The 25,805-nt window shown below is 43.7% G+C and overlaps 1 protein-coding gene across 4 annotated transcripts in view; it reads left to right on the forward strand.

Moving 5' to 3' along the window:
* The first annotated feature begins 544 nt into the window (after positions 1 to 544).
* Positions 545 to 25,805, forward strand: part of NUDT19 (nudix hydrolase 19) — a 79,539-nt gene continuing 54,278 nt past the window's right edge. Inside the window, exons 1-2 of one of the 4 annotated variants that reach the window (XM_069639064.1) lie at positions 848 to 1,055; positions 5,093 to 5,162. The gene's annotated coding sequence lies outside the window, so the exon portion shown is untranslated. The other 3 variants (XM_069639073.1, XM_069639072.1, XM_069639056.1) reach the window with 3 other exon arrangements.

Consider the following 25,805-nt stretch of genomic DNA (forward strand, 5'->3'; position numbering starts at 1 on the left):
TTAACTGTAACAGATTTGTAAGGTGACTGGTGGTCTTTTAGTTGGAAATTCACCATCATGCACAAGAAAGGCTATGCTACCGATGACAAAAGAAACGTGTTGTCGAATTCATTATGTAGCCTGTATATCTGAGGGGGCTGTGGCTCTGGGCAAGGTATAGTGCTTGATGGGCCGACCAGATGATAGATTTACCTGGGAAAAAACAAAACGCCCCAGAATCACGTCCCTGACCCTTTAAACTATTAAAGGACACGGAAGCCCCGCCCCTCAGCTAACCGCCCAGTCAACTCCATGTTACTCAATGTCAATGACGTTCGCTCCTGGTGTTGTATGATATTCTGCAACCCCCACAGATGACTGGGTGGGCAGGTGAGGATCTACAAAGATCATCACTGGCCAATCCCAGGAACAGAGCTGTTGGAGGGCGGGCTATCACGCCGAATTTCCAATGTTTCCTTTTTAAGCTGTTTGCATGGCTGTAGGTGGGCGTGGTATCCAAGTGGGCGTAGTCTAAAGACGTATCACATGTTCCATGCAGCACTGCCTCGCAAATTCCCGTCAACACCCACCTGCTCTTCAGAGTCTAGTTTTCAGACCCCCTTTCTCCATTCTCCAATACTCACCACCTTATTAATAACCTGTAGCCAGATGCCACCACCTGCGGCTCTCGGGCTAAGCAGGATGCCAGTGTGACGAGCAGTCGGGCTTATTGTGGGTCCCGTCCCACCTACATCTGGTAGTGTACAATGTGCATCTACTGGTAGCAGGTCATTGGGCAGTTAGAAGCAAAGAAGCGGGGCGGGGAAGTTTTGTACATGAAAAGTACGTGTAAGTGACGTTCTGAAAGCACGTTGGTAGAGCCGTTCCTCTAATAGGAACTTGACAGTGCTATTTTGTGTGTCTTGTACTTGAACTTTCACATTTATGGTGTTACGGACTATGAGCTTGAGCAGTAAACAGAATGACAAATGTGTTGTTTAGAAATATTGGCGCATTTGGTCTGTATTCCAAATAACCCTGTGCACTAGTCTTTTCGCAACATTCTGTCTATTATGGTAAGTGCATTCTAACTTTTTCTTTAGTGTGTGGCAATTAACAATGTTTATCTTTTTTTAATTTATGGATTTCATTGGGGTATGTCTTTTATTTGTAGAGTTCTTTAAGAACTAGAGGAAACGTGCTTAATGACAGAAAAGTGAGGCACCCACGGACTCCATTGCGATAGGATACTTGCCAAAGTTCTTTTGCTAAAAAAGGGGTCGATTATTATTATTATTCATTTTTTTTTTAAGTTTCAAAAATAGTTATTCCCATAATAATGACAGACATTTAGAATATAGGGCAGATGACCCTGATGTGAAGTTCTGGTGGTTTTTCTGTGCAAGCACTGCATGTATTGGATTTATAAAGCGCAAACCTAGCTCGGAAGCAACATAGTGGACGCACCCACAAGGTACAATAAATGGCGCTATGCGAAGGGAGTAGCATAAGGGCAGGGTTGGATAGGGGAGTGGGGGAAGGGTGGGCTCTAGAGAGAAAGAATTAGTGTGAAGTGGAGGAATCAGCTATTGGCGAGATGGTCTTTTATTCCTGCATGAAATGTAAGGATGGAGGGGTCCAGTCTTATAGAGACTTATTCTTTTTCTCGTGCAGATTCCTATTATGGCGTTAATCCCCGTTCCAAGGGCTGGAATGGGGGGGTAACGGCCCGGCAGCCCAAGTTATCGGCCTGAGCAAAGCGGGGGCGGATAACAAGGGCTCTGTGCTGTTACCCCAATTCCAGCCCCTGGAACGGGGGATTAAGGCTATTAGCACCCTGCGGTTGCAAAAGCTAAAAAAACGGTATTTTCCTTCGTTCGAAGGGATGCCGCGTGCGTCTCCTTGAATGAAGGAAAATACTTTTCCAAGATGGCCACCATGGAAAGGAAGAAGAAGTGGCTGCAGCGGCGGCACTTACCACTGCAGAAATAAGATAAGTGGGGGGGTTGGAGTGAGAAAAAAAAGGGACCGAGGGTGGGGGGAAGATAGCGGCGGAGGGAGCTGACTATCAGGCATCATCGAACGCAGCCTTTCACTGGAGGTATTAACCTGTGTTTCTAGCCACCCGATTGGCTGGCTCCCCCCACCAGGGTGCTTATTGGAGTTGTGATTTTTGTTCTGTCCTGTGCACTAATGGCACTTGTCTTCTAATGACACCTTTCAAGTTTTAGTCCTATCTGTTCCTCATATTTCATCTTTTCAAGAAAAGCTGCACAAATGCTGCCCTCTGGTGGTTGTGGCATTGGTTGTATTGTCTTATTATTGGAATGCTTCTTTTCCTTCCAGGAGAAGAACATTGGGAAGCGACGGGGTTGAGTGGTCAAAAGGGCTCTTAGTGAATGCAGGACTGCAACATGGCTGTGCAATCTATCTGCAGAGTGTCTCAACCAACCTGGAAGGTGTAGCTAAGAGCAGTGCCTTAAGTGGGGTGCTAAATCAAAGGGAGGGGGCTCTTGTTAGGGGGCGTGGCCTGAGTATGGTTGTACTTAGGCCACACACCCTAACAAGAGCCCCAGCACTCGTCTTATATTGGGAGCTTGGGTGCACAGGCATTGCTGAGCCCCTCCTTTCAAACAAAAGAAGGGCTGGGCGCACCAAAGGTGTGACACCAGTGTGCCCCAGCTCTCAGACAAAGGATGCAACCCTTTCATTCAAGGAGCCGCATTGTTAAAAACCATGGGTTACTTGAGTGAAAGGTCTGTCTGCTGCGTTATGACTATATACTCAGAAACAGGGGAGGGCTGGAGGACCCGGCTCTCCTTTTTTTTTTTTTTTTTTTTTAGTAAAGTGTCATCAGGCAGCATGAAAGTCCTTTAACCGCAGCCAGCCAGTAGGGTTGCATGAAAAGCAGCACCTAGCACCTAAATCCATAGAGTTCGCAAGTTATAGTGATGCATGGGAAAGGTTTGAATTAATCGTACCCATTTACGATTGTCAGGGTAGCCGCATCCTTCTTTCCATTCCATCGTTTTCAGATTTCGGTCCCATTAAAGAAGGGGAAACTTTATCCAAATTGGGCTTCGTTCCATCTGAAAAATGGCTGCCTTTTTATGGTACATGTTTTTAATGAATTGTAAAAAAGATATACAGAAATAGGCCAGGTAATAGAATAAGCAATCAATACTATATTTATAGTTGATTATAAACCCAATGTGAGTAATGACGAACATATCAAGAATGCTGCATTTCATAGTATAAAATAATATAGCATAAATTATACATTCAAGATCAAATTATTAAATAGTCATAGCATTGCAATATATGTGAATTCATATATATTTATTAAGATGTACTCTACTTGTAACAGACTGTGTAATGACCTGTGCCTAAATGTAGAAGGAAACCTATTTCTTTGGTGGACATTTTCAATTATTGGTTATGTCATTATTGGTTATGTCAGTAATAGGGTGACCAGATTTAAAAAGTAAAAAACCGGGACAGGGCAACTAACATAAAAGTAGGACTAACTCTTGAAAGTGGCACTTTCAAGGCACTACACTTAAGTAGCGTTTGGAGGAGAGGCGGTTTCAGTGTTACTGTTAAAATAAACACATTTTATAATCAATTTCTAACAAACGAACACTATCTTAATTTGTAAAATGCAGCATTTCTTCTTTGCGAGCTATGCCTGCCAGCTATGAAGACACACTACCAAAAACCGGGACCACTGCAGTTTCCAATGGGAACATAATCTTGAGAAAGGGGGACAGAGCAGCAAAAACCGGGGCAGTCCCGGAAAAACCGGGACGTCTGGTCACCCTAGTCAGTAACCCTTTTTGTAAAGACTAGCCTTGCCCACCAAGTATGTATAAAGATGGCGTTCACAGATTTTCATGTAGAAGTAATGCTTATAAATGTAGTCGACAATAGAAGATCAAGGACTTCTTATGATTGGAGCTGAAGGAAAGTGAAGCATCAGCATATGTTAAGAATGATGAAGCAAATGTTACATTTCCCAGTACTGAAATAATATTGCTAATCTTCCCAGACTTAAGTCCAGAAATAATGTTACAACATTTAAAGTTCAACATAGAATGTATAATGCTATTACATGTAATCCTGGACCATACAATTACATTCTGACGAACATACTGCACTGCTCTACTGGATCTGAATAGTAGAATATAATAGCAAAAAATATGAGCTGGGGTACCCCTTCCTTGTTCCACATTGGACTTTTTTCGGCACAACGGGGCTGTCTCCATGATTGAGTGGCACCCCGGGTATCATTGAGTACATGGCGTACCTTGTTACGCTTGTCTGGTGAATCAGTTCTCTCCGTATTGAGACGTCCTCCGGGTCCACCGTAGTTGGGATTATAACATATTTTTATTTGGCATTTTTTATTTGGCATTTTCCTACGCCTACTATCCCTTCAGGGCGTTCATAGCAACAGTTGTCCCGTTGACAACGCGCGGCTGGGGCCCACACCAAGACGGGGATGGCTGTCATGGCTCTCCGCGCGCGTGCGCCATGATGACCTTATAAACATTACCTGTCTTGAGCCACTCGAGAGTAGGCGGTCGGCTGGTCCCGGGATCTTTAGTGCTAGGCAAGATTTACAGCACATCAGGGAACGACAGTCCTCTGTGCAAGGTTTCTTGACAACAAACATGATTGTCACAGCAGCCAGATCCCTGGGGCTGCGGGTGTCCGCATATGGCGGCTGGTGACTTTATCCTTCCCGTATTGTTTTACATAGCACTTACATGTCAAAGACCGAATGGGACTTTCCAGTCTCTATATGCTGTATCGAGCTTTTGTCCCCGTGGCACGGGGGAACTCTTTGATTCACCCTCCGCTGGCTAGGTATTTATTGCACAGACGTTAATGCGCACTACTTTATGATCAGCCTCGTTTTTCCCATATAGAGTGGCAGCCGCCTCTTCATCTTCTTATTTACATTAAGGGACCTGGTTTATCTATGAGGGGTGTATTAGTTAGCCCTAGTTCTGCACCAATGTATTTTTTAAACTTGATACACCTACCAGTGGCTTTCCCCTGTATTGGTCTGGCCAGACTGATCACGACTTCTTTCATTTCTTGTCATCAGTATAGAGATTGCCTGCTTGACCGCGCTATCACCATTGCCCAGCATTTCTCGACCTCATCCACAAGATTGGGTGAGTTATTTTTGTCTTTACCCTCTACGCAGCTTTGATTATAATAGTAGAGATACTTATGGACACACAATACTTACGGCACACATTTACCACTACAGCTATGTCGACTGGGTTTGTTCGAAGGAACAAGGAGGTCAGTTCAATCATAATTTGAATTTAAATTGCAGTATCTATCCAGAATAAACTCATAGACATTCTTGATACTGAATGTTCGTTTTTTTGCAACCCTAGAGGGTCCTATACAAGATAAATACTGAATAGGAACATATAGCTTCCACCCTGAAGATGGATTTTGAATCCGAAACGCGTTGGCTATAGAGACACAGATAAGGAGCTACGTTGGTGTTACTACAAATACTTTATGACATTTGTTTAAGTCTAAGTGTGAATGTTGTAAACACTGGATATTATGTAAACTATGCAGACTTCTTCACAGTGTTAATCGCTACAGCACTTATATGTCAATATGGACGAAGGTCTGTGAATTCTATAACGACAATAAATGTGATTCTTCTTTGTTTATACTACAATAAGTAATCTTTATTGAGGTAAATGTCGATGATGTATGGTGGAATCTGCCTCTGAGCATTTTAAAACTGTGTAATGTTGTACTAAACAATGATCCTCAATGTTCTGAGGGAACTACATAGGTAATTATATTAACAGATATTGGGACAGTTGTCCCCCTAGGAGTGCATAATTGGGCCATTGTGTAGCGATACATGATATCGTTTTTCTGCTGTTCTTGTTTGTCCCAAGTGGACTTGTGACATTAGTCCATTTGCACCTGAAAAAATCTTTGAATTTTGTACAGGATAGGCTTACTACTCTTTCTAAATTCATATCTCTGAAGACATATGAGTTACTCTCCTAGAGGTTTCCGATAGGAGACGGTACAGGTCTGTGCTTCCCCACTTTTCCCTTCTTTTTCACATTTTGGGAAGGTTGTGCCATTAACGAAATAGATGCTTGCGGTCCTTGTATAAGGCCTTCACAATGAAGATGAAAAAAATTCCAAAGCGGAAGGATTTCTATGTATTCAAAACAGAGTCCTGTGACACATATTACATGTCCTTTTCTGCATCCAAGGCCTTCGGTTCCAAAGGTGACTTAATCAGTGCCCAGACGGAAAACATGTGGCAAATCAATCTCGTGTTATCCATGTACAGACAGTATTCAAAAGAAAATCAGTTTGATCCAGATGGACAATAGATTTTATGACTCGAGATAATCGGTCAGCCAGGATTTGTGCATACAATTTAGAGTAGCTATTAATTAATGAAATAGTCTGATATTTATTTTGTAATTGTTTTAATTGTGTTATGGTTTAAAGTACACAAAATAAGTTAAAACCTTTCACAGTAGTAAATCAATATATATATAAAAACAGGAAAAGGAACAAACGATAAATATAACTACAGAAATCCACACATACACAGATAATCCATTAATTTAAAATTCATCAAGTGTTACCATTCAATTAATTCCAGCTTCCTAAGGAACTTTAAAACTCTGATTGTTAGGGGAACAGATCTACCCCCACAACACTGAGCGCAAAACCGATCTGGATCAATATAATAAGGGTTTAGCATATACTTCCTAAAATAGCGAGTTTTCCCACCCCCAAGATAGGACACTATGCCAAAAGATGTTTTAGTGATCAATCTCCAAAGGTATCTTATAATAACAGCAGGTTGGAGCAGGGAATTTTTATTCCAAGGGTATCTTATTTCGCCAGTAAGAAGCAGGTTAAAAGCAGAACCTCATAAACCGGTACCGTAGGTTGGCGTTCAGACATTTTTCCATGTTGCAGGGCAGTATACTCCACTTTTTATTCACTCCCGCCAAATTCTGGTACGCCTTGCATCTTGGTAGGGCTTTGCAGGTACCAACCCAGTCGGCTTCCCACAATCCCTGCTTAACCCAGTTAGGATAGATCAATTTATTTTTTCCAGAAGCTCCCTGCACCTCCATACCCATTTAGACATATAACCAGAGTCACTGCTTGACCACAGTGCGTTAAGATGACAAAATAGGAAACAGGAGGGAGGGTTTAGAAATGTCCTCAGGAGTCGTACAACATTGCACAGAAGTCTACTTTTCAGGGACAGCAAACCGAACTCGAAGCAGACGACCACCAATGGTAAGCAGTTTATAAAATGCAAAATCGTGCGCCATGACCTGGCTTCCAGCATATTTATGGCCTCTCAATCTAATGCAAGCTTAGATTCTCACACACAAATCACTTAAGGGACCACTTTTCGGGTTGTTAATTTTCACAATAGGCCTCAGTGTAAATCTCATGTAATTTTTATTTTTTATTTTTATACGGTTTTTACAAACCTTTAAAAATAAAAGAACATATACTCTTTTCATTCTCGGGATAAGCATCTCCACCTCTGCCTGCAACAAATATAGTGTGAATGCCTTACTCTCTCTATTCACAAAGGGGACCTGCATGTGTGAGCACACATGTGAAGCGCTGCCGTCCTGAAAGAAAACTAAAGATAAGAAATAAGGATGACCATCCAAGGATCATATAAGTGAGAGCACAGTACCAACATTAAGAACATTGAAAAGGGACGACGTAATTTAAAGTTTTAAACATGCAAAACAGTGACCAAGTCAACTATCCGGGAATAGTGAACCATCCAATTTATAGACAAACTCACACTTGGTATAGAGATATTGTCACCAAACGGTTGCATTAAAGCAAAATATTGGCAGATCAGTAAAGGAAGCAAATATCCTCTGAGATACTAAACCATTCAAAGAATACATATAGAACAACTATAACTTAAGCCTATTGAAAAGGAACCTTGGGAAGGAACTTTATAAATATAAATAGTTGTGGACATTGGATCATTGTGGAGAAACGACAAGATGAATAGACAACAGGGAGAAAACATGCTTGAACCATTGTGATGCAACGCTGTTGTAACACATACAAATGCTATACATGAAACCTAGTACTGTATATGCAGGTGTGTGAAAGGTGAATTTGCTAACTGATTAGTACAGGCTGTTTGGTTCATAACTTTTGTGTAAACTACTGTGCCTTGATAAAGCCCAGGTACGGGAGAAACATAAGCACGTGCCTCCAACTGGATAATGTTGGCACCATTGTTCATACAAATTGAATACTGCAAATTGTGGAATTATTGTGGGAATAAAACATTTAGTGTCTTTTATAGTCAAATAATTTTGTTGTCTCATAACACTGGCTACTCACCTATCTTCTGCATGCGTTTAAATTGGTCCTCACCATTTTTCGAAAGCCAGATTAAAATGTACTACTACGTCCCACCTATGTAACCCATTTTTCAACCTCACAGAGTATTACGGCATATCTAGTTTTGTGATCGGACGGTAATTGGATGGGTCGAGTAGATTACCCTTTTTGTAGATTGGGAACACATACCCCAGTTTCCAAGAGTCAGAAGTCCTACCAAGACGAACCACGTTAGTAAATAATACATAAAGATGACCACAAGGGTGGTGATTATTTTAAGGTACTGTTAGAGAGGCAATACGGCCCCCGGGCACAGGAGTTACTGGCTCTCTTAATCCGAAGCAGTATGTTGTTAAAGTCAAACTGCAATTCCCATTTAACTTGCTCCAGAGACGCTGCCACTTCAGTGCACTGACCTCCAGCATAGAGCTCCTCAAAATATTTACCCCGTGACTCCTGTGAAACTGTATTGATTTGTAGCTCTTATTGATCCCTCTGCATATTATTATTCACCAAAAATCCCTCCATTGTTTTACTCCGATTATTTGCAACATTGCTTCTGCATCACTCTGAGCCATTACATGGCGAAGCTGCATAAGATGATTTTTATATTTCTGCTTATATAGCTGAACTAGCATACTATTAATTGCTTGCTCTTCTTTACTGGCTTTAATGGTTCTAAGTTCCCCTTTCCGCTCCTTTTTCATATTTGAGTCCTTCACATTAAAGACCTGAAGATGTGCCACACTTTTATTTTCAGAATTGGTCTGCAAGTGGGAGAGCTTCTTTCATCAGAAAAATAGTTACAGTAAGAGGAAATAGAATGTGGTTGCCCTCATCCCACATCAAACCCAACAATTTAACCATCAGTTCCAATCTCGGGAGGATAGCCCAGGGGCAACGTGCTCGCCTTGGAAAAAAGACGACACAAACCACCACAGGTTCGATCCCCGGGTCCGCGCTTAGAAACCTCGGGGTATTAAGCGCGTTATAAATAACCTATCATATCATATCATATCATATATCATATCAATCGGTTGCATTAAATTCCATTTATTTAAAAAAAGATGCCCACATCAAGCCTCTACTCTCTTTGGGCCCAGTAGTTCCATTGAACAAGGGTACCTCTTCTATATGTAAGCAAGGGATATTAGAATTGAAGTCATCTGCCAACAGGAGGGCACCCTCATGGTCACAATACGGCCAGTCCTCCAATAGAAGGGATAGCTTGTTAAGGAAGGTCTAGAGCAAGGTCATTTTAGGATTACAATAGAGGTTAATTATAAGCATCTCCAAACATGAAGAAGCCACAGCAAAGGCGCATTCAATCGGCAGGCATCCCTAAATTCTGCCCCAACTTTTACCTACATTTATGTCTAGATTGTTATGTATTGCCATTAGCAGGCCCTCAGCCAGTCGACCTTGTGTCACTAGTTGAGAAAACACTTTAAAACAGTCAAACATAACATTCCCCGTCAACCATGTTTCCTGAAGGATGATCACATGGGATTCCAGCAAGATCTCGCATAAAACATTGTTTGTACACAGCTGGAAAAAGAATTCCAGCAAGATCTTGCATAAAAAATTGTTTGTACACAGCTTGGAAAAGCCTCTAGCATTCCACGAGACAACTTTTAAATTCTGCGCGGAGCTAAAGGCTACGTGGGTTAACTTTCCATTCTGGCTTTCCATTTGAGAAGATTGCCGGTAATCAGAGCCACTCAATGTTACTTAATGGCCGGTTCTTACGCGTCATAACTGATCTATCCTCCATACCGCTCTCCCCATACAATGGCAGCGTAGTGAATCATTTCTCCAGCATTAGATCTTTCATAGATTCACATGCTAGGAAAGATTCCCTGTCGCCAGACTGGGAATCCTCAGTTAACTTTACAATAGTAAGGAAAAACATTTAGGTGTCTATTTTGTGCTCCTTTTGGGCACTTTTGGTCCCCAACAATGGGACGTCGAGTATGTAGTTCCTCCTTTCAGATTCAAACTGCATGTCATGCTCGGAGGAGTCCTTGTGTGTTTCTTCTGAGAGAAATCTCCACACCTCATTATTTCTACATAATCTCTTCAAAAACTCTCTAGATGTATCTTCAGGACCTTCTCCTTTTCTCACATAAGTAAAAGGGGGGGATATGGAAGGGAATAACTTTCTTCTTTATAGCCTGCACTAATTGTAGCTTACAAAAAAATTGTTTTTGAGGGGGACAAACATGAAGAATGTATTTGTCTTCACCCTCATCATTCTGTGAGTGAGGGTGACATTTGTAAATGTTTCAGCACAAAAAACACTGAAGGACAGGAAAAGACACCTGGTATGCTGGCTAAATGAAGGCCATCACCCCCCTTCAGAGGTGGAGTTCTCAAGGAGTCTAGCAGCCCCCAGATGCCCAGAGAAAAGAGAACCTGGGTAAAAAAGGGCAAAATCAGAAGAAAGGCCATCTAAAAGGCCTAAGTTGATAATTAAGCAGATAGCTGCAAACAAACCTAGCACTGCTGTCATCCATAGCAGAGGTGGCGAATCCCTCGCCGACGATGAACATACCGCCAACAGCTCCACGCTCGACAACAGGGCAACCGTCAAAAGGGGGTCCATCGATGGAGCGATGGTCGACGACAGAGCGGTCGACAACATACGCCAAAAAAGGGCATTCCCCCTCGACAAGCTTGACGATGGAAAAGCGGTCATTGACGACGAACAAACACTTGTTGACGACACACTCGTCGACAGGCTGCTCTGTGGCGGACAAGCACTCGTCAACAGATCACCACTAGACGACAGACAAACATTTGTCGACGGCCCGCTTGCCGACAGCCCGCTCGTCTTTAGACAAAAAGCTCTTGTCGAAGGGGAAGAGTGCACAGTAGACAGCAAAAGACTCATTGACGACAGATAAATAGAAGCGCTCGGCAACAAACAACAAGAGCATTCACATGCTGCAACCACGAAACCATGCAGGGAAGAGTCCCTGGCACAGGAAGAATGAGGACATGAAGTTGAATTGGGCGTGCAAGCTCACAATACAGAGCCAGCCCAACTGGTTCCGCAACACCAATCAGTGGAGCAAGAATAAATCCACCTCCAGCCCATCTCTGCACTAGTCTCCCCAAATACGTACTCGCAGATCATGTGTGAGGACATCCTACTGTACTAAGTGAATTCCGAGTTTGTGGCAGTTTTCTCTGACTCCGATTCAATAATAATGGAAAAGCCTTCTAAAACTCTTCTACCATTAAGGTCACCACGCCTCCCACAACAGTCACGACACAGCCCTAGGGAGCTAGGGGATATTCCGCCAACGAGGCCACAAGAGCTGCTACTCAATTCGCACTCCCTACTTTCATTGCAAGTTCTGTCCACACTCTGGAACCTGCTTACTGAACTGGACACCAGACTCATGACTGGGCCATAGGCCCTCGCAACTCTGCAACGCCACAAGGCCATCCAGAGACACCGTGGGTAGTGCCCACATCAGAAAATTTGGCGCCTTCAAAACCCCAGCAACAGGCGCAAACAACCGGTTTACCTCTGCGAAAAGCAGACAAAAAGCAGAAACACAGTGAGAGGTCACTCTCCCCATACTACCGCAGCCCTAAAAAATTAACTGCATCCAAGGACAATGGCCCCAATGCAGTGCTAATACCCTGCAGGGAACCAGCGGGGGGCTCTCACTGATACGGATACCGACCAAGGCACGCAAGATACAGCCACCACAACTACTGGATCTCCTCCACGAGAGGACCCATGGGATACAGACGACCAGTTAGCCGACCAAGTGGAGGATGCCCCAAAGCCATCACCACACAATGATATTGGGGGGCATCCACACGCTAATCACAAAAGCAAGAATTTGGCCTCATCCCCTCTGAGGAGAAAAAATTATGTTTTCTGTTCGACCATATGCACAAGAGACAAAAAGCAGTAGTGTTGATTCCAATCCTCAACCATGTGTGGGAAGATGGGCACTGTACCATGAGACACCCCTTTACAGAACCAGCTTTTAAAGGCAGGCTAGAAAAAAAGTTCAAAGCTCCATACCCCACTCCTAAGTGTCTCACATCGCAGCCTTCGCCGGAGGTGTCGTCCCAGCGGCAACAAGCAGAAAATCACACACACAGGCACGCAAGTGTGCGGTGGCACCAAAGACCGAGAGCCGAAAGTTGGATGCACTGGCGAAAAAGGTGCTCACTGTGGGTGCCACTAAAGTGAAAGCGGTCAACGCGCTAGCGATTATGTCCAAATACAACCGTGAAATGTGGCACAGGTTGGAGACCTATTCTGGAACACTTGCCAGAGCAAAAACATGCCGAAGCTGTTGCCATCTTAAAAGGAGAGGAAGCCGCAAACCAGAACATCAGTAGTGTGGTGGATCTGGCCGAAACAGGTTTTAAGCAGATCAACAACAGGGTGGTTCTGCGAAGACCAGGATGGCTGCACTGCACAGACTTTAGACCAGATGTGCAGCAACATGTTTTAGACATGCCATTCGAAGGTGACAGTCTGTTTGGGCCCAAAATTGATGAGACCCTAAAGGCAATTAAAACCGACACAGACACTGTCTGCTCTCTCACCACTCTTCAAACTAAATGTAATTTCGGTATGTTTCGAGGAGCAGCAAGAAGATCAACCTCCTCTGGAAATGTCAGAGGCGCCAGGCAATATTGGAAAACCCTGCACTATTTGCAAGGATATAAAAAAGAAAATCCCATGGATATCAACGACCAAGGACTACAGACAACAGCAGCAGCATAGAGGATCCTCTGGCTCTCAGAGGGGTAGAACAAAACCTCAGGCTTGACGGCGCAAACCCAACAGCACCGGTAGGGTGAAAAGTATCACACCATCTATATCGGTGGCAACAGATAACAACGGACAAATGGGTACTGCAGGTGGTAGAGTTCGGCCACGTGTTACAATTCAACAAAAAGCTGCCAAATACCCCACCGTAAAAAAAACCCACATCGCATCTAAAGGTGCTCAAACAAGAAATAAAACAAATGTTATCAAGAAATGCGATACAAAAAGTACCCAGACAGTAAAGAGGCAAAGGGGTTTACTCTTGATACTTTGTCGTGCAGAAGCCGGACAAAAAGTGGCGCCTGATACTAGATCTGCACAAGCTAAACAAGTCTATCAAAAAGCACTTCAAAATGGTCACTCTACAGCAAGTCATACGGGCAGTGCAACCACACGATTTCCTAGCGTCTTTAGGCCTTAAAAAATGCATATTTCCACATCCCGGTGCACCACAAACATTAAAAGTAACTGCGTTTTACCATAGCAGGACAGCACTGTCAGTCCAAGGTGCTGCAAACGTTCACCAAAAGCCTGCCACCAGTTGAGGCAGCTCTCCAAAAAGGAGGCCATCACGTCTATCCATATCTAGACGATTGGCTAGTGCAAGCACAGACAATGGCAGGAGCTCGCGCATCCATCGCAGCGATGAAGCTCTTGCTGCTGCAACTGGAATTTGAGATAAACTTTGAAAAATCCTCTGTCGTCATCCAAAAGCTTGATTTTTCTGGGAGCTCACTTAGTAACATACAAAGCCCTGGTCCGCCCCTCCAAAGACCGAATACAAACGCTCAAGACGCAAATTCCCCTTTTCCAGCCAGGAAAATGGTTGTCGGTCAGAAAATGCATGGGGCTCCTAGGAACTATGGCCTCCTGTATTCCCCTCATACCGCATTGCAGACTAAACATGCACCCTCTACAAGGCAGGTTCGTGGGACGACAAACTGCAGATCACACCAAAACTCAAGCACCAACTACAGTGGTGGGCAACAGCAAACAATATCACCATAGTATGCCATTTTCAGGACCCCATACCGCACAACACTCTGGTGACTGATGCCCTGCTATCCGGCTGGGCCTCTCCACATAAAGGGCAAATGGACGGCAGAGGAAGCCAGTCTATACATAAAGGTGTTGGAGCTCAGAGCGGTCGCCAGGGATCTGAAATCCTTTGTACCAGTGCAAAAAGTTTTTTTCGCATCTTGACCGATAACACCATGACTGTGTACTACCTCAGAAAACAAGGGGGAACAAGGTCTCCAACCCATTCCCAGGAAGCCCAAGCGATTTGACACTGGGCCATTGCCAACGGGATAATGCTACAAGCGTTTCACCTTCCGGGGATAAACAACGAGGTGACAGACAGCCTCAGCATGGCCACAAGCCAGTGCCATGAGTGGGAGCTATGCGACAACCAGCTCCGGCACATATTTGCCAAGTGGGGGCATCCGCAAGTCGATCTGTTCGTAACAAAGCAGAACACAAGGTGCGCTCACTTTGCAAGCAGGATGGAGCAGCAAGGGTTGATGGGGAAGTGTTCTCGTTCCTGTGGACTGGTCTGTTCACCTACGGCTTCCCACCTTTTCCAATCATCCACAAAGTAATCCAAATGATTCAATCGCACACATGCACTGTAATACTAATAGCCCCAAACTGGCTGAGACAAATATGGTACTCTTATATTCTACACATGTCCGGAGGCAAAAATTCTTCTCCAGAACCGAGCCAACATAATATCCCAGAACCGCAGGAAGGTTCTACATCGCGACCCGCAGTCACTCAAGTTGACAGCGTGGCTCCTGACTTTGCAGAGTTTGGGCACCTAAACTTATCACAGGAATGTGCTGACATTCTTACCGGAGTGCGGGCTCCAGCTACAATTAGCTCCTATCAAAGCAAGTGGGAAAGATTCTGTGCCTTGTGCGCAAGACAGCAAAACATTGAACCGTTCTCAGCATGCCCGAGACTATTCTGTCATATCTCCTGTCATTAGCCCAAGGAGGGCTCTCCCACGCCTCAAAGGTACACCTGGCCGCCATCTTCAGGTACACCTGGAAAAGGCGATCGACTAGTCAAGCATTTTCTCAGGGAGTTGTTCAGAACCTTTCCCCCAGTAAAACGAGTTCCACTACAATGGAGTCAACGTTGTCCTGACCGGACTCATGAGAACGGCATTCAAGCCATTAGCAACGACTCACCTAAAATCTATTTCCTGCAGTGGCATTCCTCATAGCCATTACTTAAGTGAGAAGGGTCTCAGAATTGCAAGCACTAACTATCACAGAGCCATACCTGCGCTTCTACAAAGACAAAGTAGTTGTTACAACCTACGCGCACTTTATACCGAAAGTGCCATCGGAATTCCATAAACACACATCAGTTACGCTACCCATTTTCTTCCATGGAGCAAAAACCACGGCGTAGTTTGCGCTTCACTCCTTAGATGTAAAAAGAGCACTGCCATACTATCTATACAGAACATAGTCCTCAAGGAATTCCCCTCAACACTGTCTCGCCTACGGACATCCAAAGAAAGGAGAAAGGCCATCTCTAAGCAGGGAATTGCAAGGTGGATATCCTCCACCATATCATTCTGTCACAGGCGAACAAACCATTAATTGGACCCGCACAGGCCCATTCAGCAAGAGCCACGGCAGCTTTGGCGGCAATGTGGTCCGGAGTGTCATTCAAAGACATTTGACAAACAGCCACCTAGGCCCTGCCACACACCTTTACTAGGCATTACTGCCTCCAGGAACAGCACGCTGCTGATGCAAGAATGCAGCATCTATTCACATAAGGTAGGCTTTTTTTACCGTTTCCTACCTCCATCTAAGTTCATACTCCTTTGAAATCTGTTCATAGCATGTGAATCTATGAAAGATCCAATGCTGGAGAAGGGGTGCGTTTCTTACCTGGATCTCCATTTCTCGAGCATTGGTGTCTTTCATAGATTCACATGCGCCCTCCGGCCATCCCCTACAGTAAATAGCTTCCCTCAGATACTGTAATTTAGCATGTACTGGGTAGAATCTGAAAGAAGGCTGCAGCGGAGGAGCTACATACTCGACGTCCCATTTGTGGACCAAAAAGATGATAATGGGATACAAAATAGACACCTAAAAGTTTATCTTTATTTACTATTGTAAAGTTAACCGAGGATTCCCAGCCTGACGACTGGGAATTGTTCCTAGCATGTGCATCTATGAAATATACCAATGTTGGAGAAATGGAGTTACAGGTAAAAAAACGTACCCCTTCTCCATCGCCTCTAAGCCCAGGCATTTTAATTCACTTTGAGTGTTACCAGGAGGAATCTGGAGCGAGTACTCATGATGGGGTGTGATGTTGTAACCCATGGTCCTGACGCTTTCGTGCTCTGCTAAAAGCATGTCTCTAATCACCCTCTATATTTGTAACGAGACAAGATCCATTCTCGCCTGTTCCAAAAATACAACCAAGTCAATGTCATTTGAGATGATAAGCCTAAGAATAGGAATCTCATACAACAGGGCCAGAATATTAGATCTATTGAGGAGAGGTTTTATTTTGTACTGCAGGATGAATCCCAAAGTAAGCCGAGGGACCGCAGTCCCTCAGCTTAGTTCCTTGAGGTCCATTCAGTCTCCACTTCCAACAATGGTCCGTACAGGGGAGAAAGTCCTCTGGATAGCCTCCCCTGCTACCACAGTTTTAGGCAAAGGCACCACCACCTGGTCCAATGATTGATTAGCAGTGGCTTTGGCCATATCGGCCTTCTCCCCGCTCTTATCATTGATCCCTTCAGTTAATGTAAAAAGGCCATCTGGTTTAGCGGTCAATGCTTTGTGTGGCAACCCAATGCCATAATTTTACCTTTGCTCGACCATTCCTTTTTCTCCCCATTAACTTGATTCTGTGATGAGGACGTATTAGAGTTTCCCCAGACTTCATGGAGGGTCCAAGACCTCAGAAATTTATGAGATTTCCTGTGAGGTTTTCCCCTCTATTAATTTTTCAATGTTTTTTTCTCAGCTTTCCCCCCCAATTCTTTTATATTTAGCATTTGCGAGGGGAGGCGAAGGGGAAGACTGGTCGATGATTCCCCATAGGACTTCAATTGATTCGCCTTGGGTACCACTGAGGTTAATTTCCATAGACTTAAAGGAGTTTCGGAGTCTGGTTGATGTTTCAAGAAAGTTGTGTCTGGTGGGTCCTTCTGTGGATAAGATTCAAGCAAAAAAGAGCCCCAAAGATAATTTGCATATATTAAGGAGTGCAAACTCTCCTAAAGTATGGATAAAGTTGCCATGTTTTGTTTAACTTCCGTTTAATTCTTTCTTAGAGATTGAAAATAGAGGTGAGTACTAGATTCAGCACTGAGATGGATGTTGGTCCCAGGTTACCAATCTCCGTCTGGGTCGCAGACTCTAAGGAGATCATTCTAGATGCAGAGTGGGAAGAGCTTGAGCAATGATCTAGTGCCCAATTCCCGGAATTCTCTGACCTGTGCCCACCTCTTAATTAAAAGAAAATCCTCAATTGTTCTCTGGCATCAAGAAGCCAATTCGGCAGATGCCGAGATTGACAAGTCCGAGTTCAAACACCCCTTACCACCGGCATACAGTGTCAAGGAGACCCCATTGCAGTCTCGCACATCAGATTTGTGCTTTTGCTTCTTAAATGACACATTGTGAGTCAACCAAAAACAACTAAACGTACTCCCACAAGAAGGCCAATATTTAGCTGTGCGTCTGAACACAGTTTTTGTACGTGGCACCATAGTACTCCAAGGTGCCTAGCAATAGTGGGCCCTTCCTGTCTCAAAGTGTACAGACTGCTGTAAACTTTGGCATACCCTTCACTTGCCATACCAGGATGCAAGGAGCCCTGGAGAGACATGGCCTGAATAGGCGAAAAAGAACCCAGAGACATGGAGGAACGTGAGATGTGAATCCACACTGACTAGCACACTAGCAGCCGCTTCTGACACACAAACACAGCGCAACAAATGTACAGTAGGGGCAGTAACCAAGTCACGGCCGTTCCCCTGCGCTCACCTCTGTTTTAACAACAGAGGGTCAATGCTTTCAACCTACTGCTGCTCGTTCTCCAAGCCTACACAAAGGGCTGATGTGAGCGGGCCCCCAACAAGCCAGCCACAGGTTCAAGACATGAGCAGGCAGGCACCACAATGCTGTACCACAGTAGGCACTTGGCAAGTGATATACAGCACCACAGTTACAATGGCACAGAGAACACGGAGCAAGACACCTGCTTCTGGAAAGACTAGAGGAATGCAACTTTACGCGTGGGGACATCAAGCGGCACCATCAACGTGGCTGCCTCCGGAAATCTCTCCACAGAAAGTTAGTCGGCTACTTCCTACCACTAGATACTCTCGTTTAGTTTAGTAAAGATTTTAGTATGGTCCTTCCCGGGCCTTGTTTATCACCACCACTAAAGTATTTTTAAAAGAACCTTTAACTTCTCTGATATTAGCAATGTATTTAAAGAGGGGCAGTAAATGTGTTGCCAGTATATTTTCAAAGTTTCTATACAATTTGGCAAGAATTCCATCAGGACCAGGCACTTGGCCAGAGCTGGTTGATTTAATGGCCAATGACAGTTCAAATAGTGTTTGATTGTTTTAGTAAAGCTTTTCACTTGGGGGATAATTTAGGGATAGCACATTTATCTAGCAAATGTTGAATCAAATGATTGCAAGAATGGCATGATGCGGTATACAAAACTTAATAAAACTGGTGGAATTTCTTTACATTATTGAATCTGTTCACCAGAAACCCTTTGGCAGATAAGGGAATATCCAGAACCGTGTTTCTCTCCATTTGAAGACAATTAACATGCAGTCTTCCAGACCTACAAACCCCCTAACACTTGTTTGGCTTTTTTATTCTCAAAAGTACATCCTGATGTATTACTTAACAGGCAATAATATTCATATCTTAGTCATTTCATTTCAAGTTTATTTCAGAAAGCAAATCAGAATTTTAATCAAAACATCAGTGATAATGTAAAATCAGTATAAACAGTTGCAAATAATGCTTCTCAATAAGACATAACTTTTATATCCAGTTTGAATCTTACAATAAATGTGCCAAGCATGTAAACTCGAACAAACAACTGACAATCGCAAAAATAGATAATAAAATGTTAAAAAATGATTTTAGTGTAATTTCCACAACAAATTGTATTACTAGGCCATTACTGAGCATTGCCGGAAACTTGGGAGCCCATCTGTTTTTATGATAAACCATGACCACTGACTTTACACTGACGGTCAGGTCAAGCTTATTCATGAAAGCCATATATTCTGAGATAAGAATCTGTAATGCTCTTGGGTGTGGGCACTTAAGACTACATCAACCGTGTAAGCGGGCAGTGGTAGCAATCTATTCCTAAGTTTCGGCACGTCAGCACCTATCTACACCAAAACTTTGTATAGTTAGTTATGTATAAACATAAGAGCAGCGGAGCGAAGACACATCCCTGTCTTACTCACTGAAGTTCATCTCAATACTCTGGGTTGCTGAAATAAGTATCTTATTTTTCAACTCTCAATCTCTTTTTCAAAAGGCCTGATTTTAAGGTTAGCACTTTTATTTATGCAGGCCATAATCCCAATGGCAGTTCCCTGCCTGAAAGACATCCAAATTATTATGAATATTCAAATCTTCAGGAACATTAGAATAAAAAAAAATGTGGACATTCTTTCTAAAACTGCACTCTCATTTTCATTAGCTGAAATAATTTCAAAATGTATTCTCCACCGACTAGAAGATACAGGAAGGTTGGCAATGTTAGAATCCAATGGCAGCATGATCACAGATACACATAGGTTGAATTTTAAGATTTAGAAAAACTCTGTTACACAATAAGAAGGATGCTAATAAGTAATCCAGTATGGATTGTGAGTTATGTTGGTGGCGGGGTGGGATAATTGTTTAGTCGAAGGACATTTTAAACAGCAGGGGTCAACAAGTTTGGTCTTCGTTATCAGATTCCTAAAAGCCATCTGAGCTATGGTAACATGGATTTTATCCTTGTGGGGGGCCTGTTAAGTAGAGGGATAGTACCATATTGATGTAATCGCGTATGGTGTGAAGACCACCAATTTCAGAAATTGTTTGAGTGACAGAATCCCCCAAAAAGGTGAGTCTGAGGAAGAGCCATATATATTAGCAATAGATGTTTTTATTGTTAATACGTTTTGCCACCCCTTATTTTTTTCAGGAGACAGAGAGGCTAACACGATATCTATAAAGCTGAATTTAAGCATTGTATCCTCTAAAGTTGCTAGATGTGTTTCCTGGATGCCTGTAATGTTGTCTCTATGGCCATAAAAGAAATCAACGATTTTTGTGCTTTTTGCCAGGGTGGCACAGACCCTTGCAGTCCAGTTGAATTACTTTAATATCCTGAAAGGCCATACTGAGACAGGATTACAAGTAAAAGATTCTCAAGGTGTAATGAGTAAGTCATGCCTATGTATTCTCAGTGACAGGTCTCACCTGCGTAGTCTTTTTGGCTGTGGACATGAAGGGATAAGGCCTGTCTCCTCGAGAAGCCACCTTCGCTTCTCTGAATGAAAGCACAGTCCCAATTGGGGAGGAAACCCGATCCGAGAAAAAACCTCTTTCTATAGTTTCAGATGCGAGGCAAACCGGCACTCCAAAGGCAACAAGAAAGCAAGTCCTTGGTAACAAAGAAACAGCATGCCAACTGAATCCGAAGCGATCAGGGATTGAACACAGTTTGAAGGAACAGCAGGAAATTTGAGCAATAGCAAAGAGAATACAGGAGCGAGGAAGGAACAAGGAATGAAGCCTATAGGAAAAAGAACTGGAAAGCGGAGCGTAGGCAACTTGAAGGAAGCCAGAGATGCGACACGAGGCTTACCGGGCTCTGGTTTCCTTTATACTTGTTTCCAGGCTCTGAGCAGTCCGATGGATCTTCGCTTTACCTGAGGGAAGGTACCTGTCACTGTCAGCGTCTCTCTCCTTAGCTGGCTTCTCTCTGCAGCTTTGTATTTCCCATGGCCAATCCCAAAAGGGCACATTTATTTGTCTGTTTATAAAGTGCCGTAGACCGCAGGCATCAGGGGGCAGACTAGACAAGTCATTCTGAGACTCACAGGTGATCCTCTCAATGTCGGTCCTCTTCTTCATCGCTGTTTTATCCCATGGTCTTAACTGGGGATACACAAAAGTTTGACTGCCAGTTGCCATATGAAGTTCTAATGCAACCTTACAAAATGCCATGGGGATTTGTGGAATTTCGGGGTATGATTATTTCCTAGGGGAAAAGGGGGATAACATGTCTCATTTGATGCCTGTCCCTCACCCTGTGGGTCGCTTCCCCTCATTTAGTCCTCCGTAATATAGCCGCCCCTATGGTCAGGATCAGGTAGCGGCTGCTGCCGCCTGTCCCCGTGAGGAGGGCTACCTCCAGGAAAGGAGTGGTGACATCAGATTCATCACAGTATATATAAAATTGAGGAGGCAAGTGACTTTTTGAAGGTTGGCCAGTAGCTTGAAATTTGAATATTTGCCCCCTGCACAAAGCACCCAACTTCTTATTTACCAAGAGTTAAATATCACTTGCCAATGGCTGGTGGTAAATACAAATGGTGCACCTTGAATGATACTACTTGACACAAGTTTGACATGGAACATGACGGCCAAGTAAACCAAGTAAACATGCAATGCAAAGTGGAGGAATGCTCCTGTAGTTTAAGAAACCTCCAAAATATGTACACTCCAAATTAAATCTAGACAGGAGCACAATACACCTCATGCCTGAACTTTGAATTTCTAACATTTGTGCTCATTCCGACGCTGTCGGTCCTGAAAAAAGTGCTGGTATTTTCTTAGCTGCAACAAGTAGCATATTGCGCGTCTTCAACACTCAATATATTCTTGGCTCTTATGTTTGACGAGGAAGGCAATTTCCGCTGGCAAGTAGGAGTCACTGTAGTGCAGCCCTGTGATGCTTTCCTTTAGAAAGAGGACACCTGATGTCCATCAAAAGGTATTATGTATGCCCTCGGAGATTATGCAAAGAAAGATACTTGTTTAAGGAACGCCATTGGTCTGTGAACTTTTGATATTTATAGTGCAACAAAGCTGTAATACAAATCCCGAGAAAACAAGCGACGCCAATAATGTTTCAGTTGGGTTTTTAGTTCAATCTGTGCTGATAAAGAGGCATTCTATTTGGCACTTGCTACTCAATTATTATGAAGAAATACTTGCTACGGTTAACATTGGTGTAAAAGGCTTAGCTTAAAAATGGGCGGGTCTATGCACAGGAATCCAATGCAACATAACAGCGTTTACCATGTCTTGGTCTTTTGTCTTTGGAACCCCAAAATAAACCTATTTTTATGTGTAACAGGCCTGATCCACTAAAGTAAACGGAGTGAATTGGACCAAACATTATCTTTGTGGACCTGCTTGTTACAGAATCTCTGACATTACAGAGCTGTTTTTACCAAATGCTGCTACCTCAAGGGGAATTTGAAATACTTGTGCAATAATGTGATAACCATGTTATACTGTAACATTGATAGCAAGTTACTGTGACATCAGTAGTGGCCAGCATCTCTCCTAGTTAGCCCAGCAACATCAATTTGATATCTCACATGTGTGAACCCTGTGAGCCCAGTTCAGCTGTGGAAGAGTTATGTGTATTTTCCCCAGCCAGGTTGTCCTTGCTGCAGCCAGCAGGCCTTAAGTCCTGGGTAATGCCACTCTTTGTTACTGTGTGAGGATAGTTAACACCCTAACCAGAGAGACTGCAACTCCACAGGAAGCTGTCATGGGAACAGGAATCAAAATGAGTAACCTTACACGACGGTGCTGCATACCAAAGGGCCATTTGATTCTAATTAGAAGGGAAGGGGGCATGGTTAGTGTAGAGAGAGGGTGCTCCTTAAAGCTGGAGTACGGTTCCACTATCTTGTTTCTCTCTGCCTTTATCTTTCCTTCCTGTCTCCTCCACTTCTTGCCGCACAAACCGCTTTGTGTGGGATATCAGAAGGCAAAGTTCACTTGTTCCAAAGACAGGGATTAGGGATTAGACCCTTGAAGCAGGTTTGCCAATCATCTATAGACATTTGACTTTAAAACAAGAGATCTCCCTCCACTTCTTTGAATCATCGCTGAACTTCAAACCTTCAAGAAGATTTTGTTGTACCCTGTTGGGAGAGCAGTCCTTTAAAAAGTCTTCCAGTTGAGTGTTGAACACAGGTGTTCCAAGGCAGAGGCAAGAGTGTCACCTAACCATCCCCAGGTGGATCAATTGTGGGTGAATTGCTGCTGGAACAAGTCCTGCATCTCTGGCAGCCACACTGCTTTGCAGAACCTCACTGCCTTCAGCACAGAGAAGGTGTGTGCCAGCCTCCTCTGTGCTTGAGAGCCTGAGAAAAGGACTCATCTTGTTCATGAGACCCTTGAGTGGAACTTGCAGCCCCTGAGAGCCAAGACAGCCAGTATTCTTGCAATTTTACCAGTGAATCACTGTGAGCCATGAATCAAGTGCATTCGACCCACTTTGTACCAGCAAGACGCTCTGGAGTTGCCTTTAGTACTCACCAACATTGGAACTGCATTATTCGAACCAGTTTGCCACTGTGCCACCTAAAGTGCGTCATATCACCTCGAAAAAAAGAAGCATCGCTCAAATCACCTGTCTCTTTATTGCCACTCCAGTCAATGATCGAACTGACTATCTCCTAATAGCATCCTTTGAGCCTTCACATCGAACCGACTCACCTGTGCATCCCATCACAAGCGTGACTGCCTCAACCTCCGAACCAAACCTGATGCACTCCATGATTCGCATTGCTTGAGTAACACTTCGGCATCCTTACGACCCCGTCTTGACATCTGCTTGCCACTGGTCCACTGTCACTGCTGCATCTTTGAACAGCGCAGAGACGCCTGGTTCGCCGTTGCCAAACCGCCAAGACACTGCAAAGCTGGTATTGCCTGATAATTGATTGCTCCACCGCCCCCCCCCCAATAGCCATTGTGGGCCCTTGAAACTGGCTAGGGCACATTAATCAATTTTTGTAACTTAGCATATCCTTTATGAAAATTGTGGTTTTTACTGTCTTTACTCCCATTGTGTCATGACACAAGGAGCTGCATCTTGATATCTTGCATATTGTGTGTTTCTTCTGCATAGGTGCGTTTTTGTAGTGTTTTCTATTTAATTATTTTTGCATGTGGTGTGATAAAGTTTATTTTTTTATAGAAACTTGATTGGATGTTCCTTTATTGTGGGCAGTTATATTTCACTATTTGGGTTGCTACTGTTTCACATTCACTCCCCTCTTGCGAGTATAGCCTACCCTCAGCCCACGTTACCACAAAAGGCAAAGGATGGATATCTCTTAACTGTGCCTGTTTTACCTTTTATATTTGTGTTGTCTCTTGGTTTGTAGACGTGTGATGTGTGAGTAGGCACTTTACCCTCCTGTATTCCTGCTGGGCAGAAGTCAATTAGGCATACCAGCGCAGTCCCTGGTGACTTTTTTTTTCACATATTAATCTGGGGAGTTTGAATTTTAGCACTTCTTTAAATTGGCTTCTTTTTCCAAGAACACACATTTTGTTCCTCAAACTGTCTTTCCTTCTTGGAAAAGGTCATGCTCAGTGTAAAACAAATGATCTCTTTAATCTCTCTGCACCAGGGACATTTTTAAATATTGCTTTCTGGTTCCTGAGTGGTTGGTAGTGCTGCTAAACGGGCACATTTCGTACAGCATGCAGCCCATTTATAATTCACAAAAGGTAGAAAATAGAGATGATGCAGCCTATTATTCCTCTGGACTCTTACACGTTCTGCCAGTACCCGAATACTTCTTGCAGACCCTATCTGTGCCACCCTCCTCTACTACATACCGGCAATGTGCCCATAGTGTGATGGTGATACACGCGTAATGGCAAAATCTGCCTCTGAATACCAAACCAGTTCTCACTTCGGGACTGCCTCTCGCTGCTGCTCTCACTCTACTTTTAACCATAAAAACACATCCCACCCCTTTCAAGATATATCAGTGTTCTTTCTCTGGGCACACTGCTGTCCACAACAGCTGGTGTTGCTCTAGCAAGCTTACACCTGACAATGCAGCCCTTGTCCGCAGAGAGTGAGAGAATGAGTGCGAGCGACAGAAAGATATCCTATCAGATGACATGTGTTGCTAGTGTATAATAATAGTGACTATTGGTAATACAGCACACCACAAAACCATTTCTTTCTTGGCTTGCTCACGGCAGCACCACTTGAAAACGATGGTGCTCTTCTAATCTCTGTACGTGTTCACATATGTGCACCTTTGTTTGCTTTGAATCCTTATCTTCTATATTGCTATGCTTACTGTGACGGGGTGTCCCGCCACAAATAACCAGGCCAACTCTTATGTCAAGTCCAAGGGTGTTTATTGTAGTTGTACAGCAAGACCAGACACAATTTTAGGTGCGTTCTGCAGTTTTCTGGGCTTGGGGTTCTCGCACTAGGGGCGTCCCTCTCTGGCTCGACTTCCTTGGACGTTCCCTCGTCCCTAGCCCAGGCGCCTGTAATGGGGATGTTAGTTCTATTG

This window comes from Ambystoma mexicanum, chromosome 1q (genome assembly GCF_040938575.1).
Source record: "Ambystoma mexicanum isolate Mex_15411 chromosome 1q, UKY_AmexF1_1, whole genome shotgun sequence".
Classification (NCBI taxonomy): Eukaryota; Metazoa; Chordata; class Amphibia; order Caudata; family Ambystomatidae; genus Ambystoma; species Ambystoma mexicanum.